Raw genomic sequence first — 8,742 nt, 5'->3', positions numbered from 1 at the left:
AGAAGAAGAAGAAGAAGAAGAAGAAGAAGAAGAAGAAGAAGAAGAAGAAGAAGAAGAAGAGAGAAGAGAAGAGAAGAGAAGAGAAGAGAAGAGAAGAGAAGAGAAGAGAAGAGAAGAGAAGAGAAGAGAAGAGAAGAGAAGAGAAGAGAGAAGTTCAGGGACAAACATTATCTTGGGGATTAAAAACAAGTACAAGTTTAAAAATATCTCAAGGTGCAGGGAAGAAGACTCAGCTCATCAACTGCTTACCACCATGGCGTGAGAACCTCAGCTTGCTCTGCAGCACCCTGGTTAAAAAGCTGTGCACACTGTGCAGGGAGACGCAAACACATCAGTGGAGCTTTTCGGGCAGGCAGCCTGCCTGAATCTAGGAGCTCTGGGTTCAGTGACAAACCCTGCCTCAAAAAGTGAGTGGAGACAGAAGAAATGAAACCGGCTGCATACACTTAAAACCTGTGCTGTTAACCATGCTGGAGAGGTGGCTCAGATGCTAAGAACACTTCCTGCTCTTCCATAGGACCTGAATTGGATTCTAAGCACCTATTCAGGTGGTTCATCCTACCTGCAAGTCTAGTTCCAGGGAGGACTAACACCTTCTCTCTCCAAGGATGATAAATAAATAATGGTGTGGAGAGCAAATGAAAATGACATTCAACTTTGACTTGTGTCCCACAATCATACATACACATACACCTAAATGCTGCTTGTGTCCACACACATACAGTTTCTCAACAGACCCAGTGGAAGTTAAAGCCCACAAAGTCTTCAGCAGAGTAAAAAAAGAGTTCAAGAAGAATGACAAGAAAACCACAGGGCCGTCTGTAAGCTACAGTCAATCATGGGCGTCTATAGAAAGTGGAGAGGGAAAGCTATCAGTGAATAGTTTAAAACGGATGAAATGTTGCGGGACACACCTCCAATGCCAGCATTTGTGGGGTGAAGTCAGGAGGAGCCAGAGCCAGTCTGGGTTACAGAGGAATTTTGTAGCCAGGCTAGGCTACATGACCTGATGTCTAATATAGAACGGAAAGAATGATTCAAACAAATTCTCAGAATGAAAGTTTAGGAATTTCCAGGCACAAAGTCAAATGCTTACACCACATTCTAAGTTAGCTTGAGCTATGTAGTAAATTTGAGGCCAACCTGGGCCACAAAGTAAGATCCAGTCTCAAATACCAGAAGAAAAACAGAATAACAGAATGAAGAAGACAGTGTGGAAAAAGAGAAGAGAGATGGGGGAGAAGGGAAGGAGAGGGTAGGAAGGAGAAGGGGGAAGGGAGGAGGAAAAAAGAGGAAGGGAAGTTTACATTTTTTCTTTCTTTCATTTATTTATTTATTTGTTTGTTTGTTGTTGAGACTGGATTTCTCAACAGAGTTCTGGCTGAACTGGAACTTGCTTTGTAGACCAGGCTGGCATCGAACTCACAGAGATCCACCTGCCTCTGCCTCCCTAGTGCTAGGATTAAAGTCATGTGCCACCACTGCTTGGAAAGTTTTACAAATTTTAAAAAGATAGTTGAAGCATTTGAAAGCAAGGCATAATGGCTCCTAGCTGTAATTCCAGTATTCAGGAAGCTGAAGCAGGTGGATTGTCATGAGTTCAAGACAAGTCTAGACTTCACAGTGAGTTTAGGACAGCCTAGAATACAGAGTGAGATTCTGTCCAAAAAAATAAAATAAAATAAAATAAGTAAAAATTAAAAATGAAAATTTTTATGCATAAAAGGATAATCTTTGAAAGTCAGCTCTGTCCTTCCACCATGGGTTCTGGGAGTGAAACTCAAGTTGTCAGGCATGAGAAACAAACCACTGAGTACCTTGCCAGCTTTTTTTCCCCTTTGAGACAGGTCTCATGTAACTCATGTGGCCTCAAACTTGCAAATTCTTCATCATCCTGCCTCTGACTCCAATGAACTGAGATTAGAGGCATATGTGCCTTGGCTACATATTTAATCTTCTTTAAAAAAAAAAAAAGTTCACTGTAGATGTGATTCGTTTAAATCAGAAAACCAATCAGCAAAGATGGGGTGTAGGAAACAAAACCTGACTAGGACGTGAAAAAGGGCTCCTCGAGAGACGGAAACAGCGTCTTAGATCTTGACTGTGTGTGAGGTGCACCAGAGTAATGAGCAGCTCTCCCAGACTAGTGGGCCGCTGATGAGCCCCAGTGTGCTTGCAACACCCATGCCTTAAATTACTAGAAAGAACAAAGAAAACCAAGCAAACAGAATGTGACAGCTATGAATTACCAAGAGGAAGTAGAAACAGCATTTTAACTGTCATAATCCTGTAGACAGTGATCTAGCATGTATTGATTCAAGAAACAGTAGCATATAATTAAAGAAGGTGGGGAACAGGTAGAAAGCAAGTATGAAAGTTGTGATTGAAGAATGGCCACTGAGTGAACAGGGACACCTCAATTTCTTGCCTTGTGGAAAGAAAGTCCACAGTGGAAATAACAGGAAGAAGAAATATAAATAATCCAATTTTTAGATATAGAAGCCAATAAATAATCAACTCAAAAGAATAAAATGTATTTTTCTCAAATAAAGGAAAATGAGAATGGGGAAGAAGGAAACAATGGCTTTATAAAGCTCACTTGTTGGTGCCTGAGCGATGCTCATTGGCTAAGAGGGCTTTGTGACTGGCTCTTCCACAACATCCACAGCCAGTTTCCGGCACACACATCAAGCAACTCATAATCCTCTGTAAATCCAGCTTCAGAGGAGCTAATCCTGCCTTCTGGTCTCCAGGGACACTCGTACACATGCGGCACACACACACACCTATGAAAAAATAAATCTTAAAGAAATTCAGATTTTTTTAATTAATTTACATGCATAAGAAGAAAACTAAATTTTAAAATGTTTGTATATTTTAAAGGCATAACACATATTATGTGATCAATAAAATTAAAAGATAGATAGATAAATATACCGATAATAGCAAGGCTACTGCTGTTAAGAAAAGTATTATATCCATCCTCTCATGTCTTTCCCCCTTTATTATATATTTATTGTTTGTTTTTGTTTGACGACTTGGGAGGCAAAGTTCTTTTTCAGTTTCTGGAGTTTTAAAGCAAGATAGACAAGTTTTCAAGCTGAATGCCTTCGCATAAAGCTCCGTTCTTGACTAATCCCAAGTTTTCGGCAACCCTAGATAGGGTCCTATGTCCTGACCTTTTGTAACGGCCCGTTTTCTCCTTGATAACACGTTATCTCCATCGTTAACACGTTAGACCCTGGTCCAGTCTTACACAACCAGGGTCGTCTTGAATGTCTCCTAGGAGGCGCGCAACATGTCCAGGAAGCAATCTTCATCTTCTCACTCTGGTACTGCTCCAAGACATCGTGCGTGCACATGCTCACCAGGATGTGCTGGTTCACCAAGAAAGCTTGGTTAGGGTTGAGCTGTGTGCCTTCTAGTTATCTTGATCAACTTGCTCAGGTTAATGTGATCAGATACAAGGAACTTGGTTTTGTCCCGGACAGGCAGTTGCCTCTCACCCTTGTATGGCTGTATTATCCTCAGGACCTTCGTGGAGTGCTGCTCTCGGATAAGCTGGACATCTTCCACTCTTTGTTGGAATCTTCCACACTGCTTGAAGGTTGTCTCCAACCGCAAGGCGCGAGGGTTCGACTTGGTGGTTCTGCCTCCTGCAACTGCCACTTCTCGGGCTTCTTCAAGTGTTTTGCCTGCATGTTTGCTTGAGAACCGCACACATGCAGTGTCTGCGGAGACCAGAAGGGGGCTCCAGATTCCCTCAGCCTGTAGTTACAGACAGCTGTGTGCTGTCCTGGCAGTGCTGAGAACTGAACCCAGGTTGAGTTAAAGAACAGGCAATGCTCTTTTTCCCGGAGCCATCTTTCCACCTCCCATGGTTTTGTTTTTCTTGTCGGTTGACTGATGGCAAGAGCATCTAAAATTTATTTAGCACGAGTCAATTTAATTTTTTTTAAATAATATTTATTTATTTTGTGTGCCTGTGTGTTCATGTGTGTGTTTGTTCGTGTGCCTGTGTATGTGTGAGTGTATGAGAGCATCACAGATTCACGAGTGTCAACATACGCATGCAGAGAACAAAGAAAAACCTGCAGCTGGAGTCAGCTCTCTCCTTTCGTTCACTGTGTGGGTCCCGAGGGATCTGTCCAGCTTACCATCGAGCACCTTCCTGTTGAGCCAGCCAGCTCCTTGGCCAATGGAGTTCTGAATTTTACTGCTCTTTATGGTGCTTTGAATGAGAACTGTCTCCCATAGGCTCCAGTATTTAAGCAATGGGCTCCCAGTTGGGAGTTACTGTTCCATTCTTGAAAACATACACTAAGAGCAAAGCAACCTACGGAAGAAAGCATTTGATTGGGGGCCTGTTTATAGTTTCTGAGGATGAGTCCAATACCATCACAGCAAGCAGCTTGGCAGCCCGCAGGCAAGGATGCTGCTGAAGCAGTAGCTGAGAATTCACACCCTATCCACAAATCTGAGGCAGAGAGAAGAAGACTGAACCAGGGTGTTTTTTGGTTTTTTTTTAAACCTCAAAGCCCACTGACACACCTCCCCCAACGAGGCCACTCCTCCTGATCCTTCCAAAACAGTCCATCACTGGGAGCCAAACATTTAAATGTACAAACCTGGGAGGGGGGAACTCTCAGTCTAACCGCTATGGTGGTGCTGTTGGGGGAGGTGGTACAGCCTGGCTAGGGGAACACAACACCAGGGCAGGCTTCCAGCTTGTGATCAAAAATGTGATTTCTCAGCTTCCCGTTCTTACCCCCATGCTTGTTGTTTGTTGCCGTATTGCCATCCTACCATGTAGATTGTCTCTGGGTCCTTAAGCCAAAATAATTCTCTCTTCCTTAAATTGCCTTTGGTCATATTTTATTACAGGAGGAGAAAGGGTTTCAGGTGTCTCCTGAAAACACCACATTTGCACATCAAGAAGCCAAAAACTTGTGGAGCATTTGTAATTACAACCTAATTACAATCATAAAAGTGCTGCTTCTGAGTAAGGTCACATTTGAAGTTCCACATTAGTAAGAAAAGAGGAGGGGCAGATACCATTTAGCCCCTGCAGTGATGAAGATGAGATCCTATACAACTCAAACAAGAAAGAGCAAAATGAAAAAGAATGTACGTAGAGAAAATGCAAATACCCTCCACCCCTGGGGGGAGCAGGGAAGTGGAAACCTTGTGTCTACAAATATATCAAAAACATAACTTTATATTTCAAAACAATCTAAAGATATTAGGAAAATAATATGACTTGAAATCCAACGTTCTGGCTTAAATTAGAGAAATCAGAACGGATGTGGCAGAACATAGGAAAGAATGAGATTCAGGCATGAAAGATGGATGATCCAATACAGAAGTGGTTACAAGAGGGGGAACTTAAAATAAAATGCACTTTGTGGGACATACATTTTTCTCCACAATCGAAGGACATAAATTATTAAAAGGTAAAAATAAACAAGGGGAAATGGACTCAAAGAAAAATGACAAACACGGCAGGCAATGAGACTATGACATGCCGAAGAGCTTCTTAACCAAGGACACTGCGCCAAGAGACAGAGCTGAAGTATAATTCAGAAACGTCCACAGTAAGAAAAGAGGTGGAGCTGAATCAGAAGAGGGCATTTCATAGCTAGGAACATCTGTCTTAGACAGCCAATGCCAGCCCTGAAAACCTCAAGGATTTTTAGAGAAGTAGCGTAAAAAGGGAAGGATTCAACTTAGAGCCCACATTTCAACAGATGTTGACGCTATCAGAGAAGTGTGTTTAAGGTGTTCATGAGAAACAAATGAGTGGAGGGTTTGGTAGCCCAAAAAACTGAAAGCCAACTGAAAAAACCAAAGCCAGACAAGCAGGCAAGAGTGTGTCTTCCTGGCGAATTTACTAAAGGCAGCAGGAACGCAAGTGATTAGATAGGACGCTTTGTAATATTCTTAAACCACAGAATGGGGGGAGGGGACTACCAAAAAGACTTTCAGTGGTCCTCAATTAGTGAATCATTGAAACAGGTAACAGGGAATCTACCAAATCTTTCCTTTGGGTTTCTCCTAACTACTCCTTGAATAGGATACCAAAAATATAGAAATATTCTGATCCTTTGTCAAAATAAAGTTATAGCTTATCATATAAAGGACTCATCAAAGACATCCATATGCAAAATTCCCCCAAATATTATTAACTCTGGTTCCTAGGCCATCTAACATTCAGCAAAGTCTCTATTTCAAATCATAGATTCCTTTTTGCACGAAATTATTTAAAAGAATGTTTTTCATTAAAATTTTGGCTTTTAAAATAACTTAAATTAAGTTTTAATAAGCATCAAAGATTGGTTTGTGTCAGAACAAAATCCAATAAAAACTCTGAAGAATGTTTTCCTGAAACAGCATTTTGATTCTGTTTGAAATACTAACAATGAGAAGCATTTAAATTGTTGGCATTCTGACCGTTTATTTCTTTGTTTTATTGTGCCTGTTAATTTTCTTAATAACAGATTATAATAGCCCCTAGTGTGTGTAAAACAAATGTGCTACAATCCATCCTAACTCTATTCCATATGCTTCCCTGAGTCAGCTCTGTTAGAAGCAAGCTAACCCACTCAGACTGCAGCTGATATGTGCCTCCAAGCACGTTCACAGTTTGGCTGGATTTACCTACAGAAAATGAATCACGCAATCCTCAAGTCTTTGGCTCTTTTCATCTTATTGAGTTTATTTTCTATGGAGCTTAAACTTCTCTCCCATGGAGATTCTAAGTAGAAGGAAGATAGATAGGCCTTTGCCCAGAACACGTTTTAATTGACACTTCAAGCCAAATGTAGGTAGGATGTTTGACTTCAGCATAAACTATTTTTAGCCAATTTGTTCCTTGACATCCCAATTTAACAGTCGTATCAAGCTAGTAACATAGACATACCATCATGGGGGAAAATATGTGCTTCTTCAGTACTGAAAATTTTAGAGAATGTGTAATTAGTGTAAGAGGGCAAGGCCTTGTAGAGGAAATTTATTCATCTGCCAACAACTTGAACTAATGATTTCAAACATTATGAGTGAAGATGTCCCAGTGTGATGGTGTCCTACATTTTCCAAGGGGATGTGTGTCCATTAAAGGTGGTATTTGTGAGTAGACAGTATTTCTAAGACTTACTGGAAATCTTTGCTGACAAGTTTGTAACTGTTTATTCAAGGGAGACAGAGGAATGTATCCTAATTAAGAAAGGAAGAAATAAAGTAAATACTTCCGAAATTATGGTAAGCAAATTTCTCATCACAATCTTGTACAATGAAAATATAGAAGCTGAAAAAGTGGTGGTGTAGGTCTGAATACCAGCAATGTGGGATGCTGAGGCAGGAGGATCATCAGGTTCAAGGTCTTCCTGCGCCACAGAGTAAGTTCAAGGACATTCTGAACAACTTACTGAGACTCAAAATAAAAAGAGAGTTGGGTGCCAAGAGAAAAAAAAGAGAGAGAACTGGGGTGTCACTAGAGACAGGGAGCTGGTTGCTTGGAGAGAACCATAGCAGAGCAGATTCTGATGCTTCAGAACAAAGAGAAGGAGAGAGAGGGGAAGGGAGATCGGGGAGAGGGGGAGGGAGAGGGGGGAGGGAAGGGGAGTGGAGGGAGGTAGAAAGGAAGAGAACAGAAGGAGGAAAGAAGGGAGGGAGGGAGGGAGGTTAAAAAATATGTTTAAAGCAAATAGTTCAGAAAATGAGCAGTAACAGGACTTGATGGCTCACACCTGCAATCCCAGCACTTGGGAAACTGAGCCACAAGGATCACAACCTCAGGACAGCCTAACGGAGACCTTGCCAAACAACAACAACCAAAAAAGGTAAGGGTCTCCAGTTGAGAAACAGAATAAGCACTCTAATTAGTATAGGAAATACTCCTGAACAACATAAAAAAGGAGCTATTTGATGCAAAGCGATATAAAGGGGTGAGAGAACAGCCCATGTTCTAACCCATTTAAAGAAAACTAAACACAGACTCTCATGGGGTAAATATAACACGTTTGTTATAGGCACTGGGAGATTTTAGCTAACATAGCAATTTAACTCACTCTTCCCTCGTCAAATGTTATAATTTTCAGCAGTTGAAAGCCAAAAAAAGGCTTCTCTATTTTTAGTGTTAGTATTTCATATAAAAACATTTTCTATGCTCCAGAGAGACATTTGGATCTGATATTGCAGTCACCTGAAAATTCTAAGTGTTGAGAAACAAGGGGAAATATTTCTGGATCTAAAGCAATTATATCCCCATGAGAATTTACAATCCGTTTACCCAGAATTCTGACAGCTTCTGCTAAGCAAAGCTGGGTCCGGGTCTGCCTTGCTGTTCGCCACAAATGGTTCACCTCGCTGAGCCAGATAGTCCTTGTGAATTTTGTGATGTGCCACTGTTGTTTGATTTTAGCAATTGCTACCAAAACAGGCTTCATTTGAGCATATTAGAAGCAGTTTGGCATTTTGGGTGGAGCAGAGTTTAAAGGAAACAGTGAGGTTATCTCCTCCGTGACACATTCAACTGGCCACTCCCTTGTAATTCCAACCTTCAGAACGGCCACATTTCCAGCCACAGACAGTGAGTGAATTCACTTTGCGGATGTGTTATTCACAGCTATGACTGTGTTTAAAAACTTTAATTAATGAATTACTTTTTTAAAACCCACAAAGCTAGCCATATTTTCTCAGGACTTTTTTTTTTTAAAGGGGAAGGTTTGCATAATTCTTTCAAAC

The 8,742-nt window shown here is 41.1% G+C and overlaps 1 pseudogene; it reads right to left on the bottom strand.

Annotated features, from left to right (window-relative positions):
- Positions 1–2,851: 2,851 nt before the first annotated feature.
- The window catches only part of LOC125394611 (microtubule-associated protein 1 light chain 3 beta pseudogene), a 32,559-nt pseudogene continuing 26,668 nt past the window's right edge, over positions 2,852–8,742 (bottom strand).

This window comes from Myodes glareolus, chromosome 1, assembly GCF_982192425.1.
Source record: "Myodes glareolus chromosome 1, mMyoGla1.1, whole genome shotgun sequence".
NCBI classification, from domain to species: domain Eukaryota; kingdom Metazoa; phylum Chordata; class Mammalia; order Rodentia; family Cricetidae; genus Myodes; species Myodes glareolus.
The sequence above is the reverse complement of the archived record's forward strand: the minus strand, read 5'-3'. Positions and strand labels throughout refer to the sequence as shown.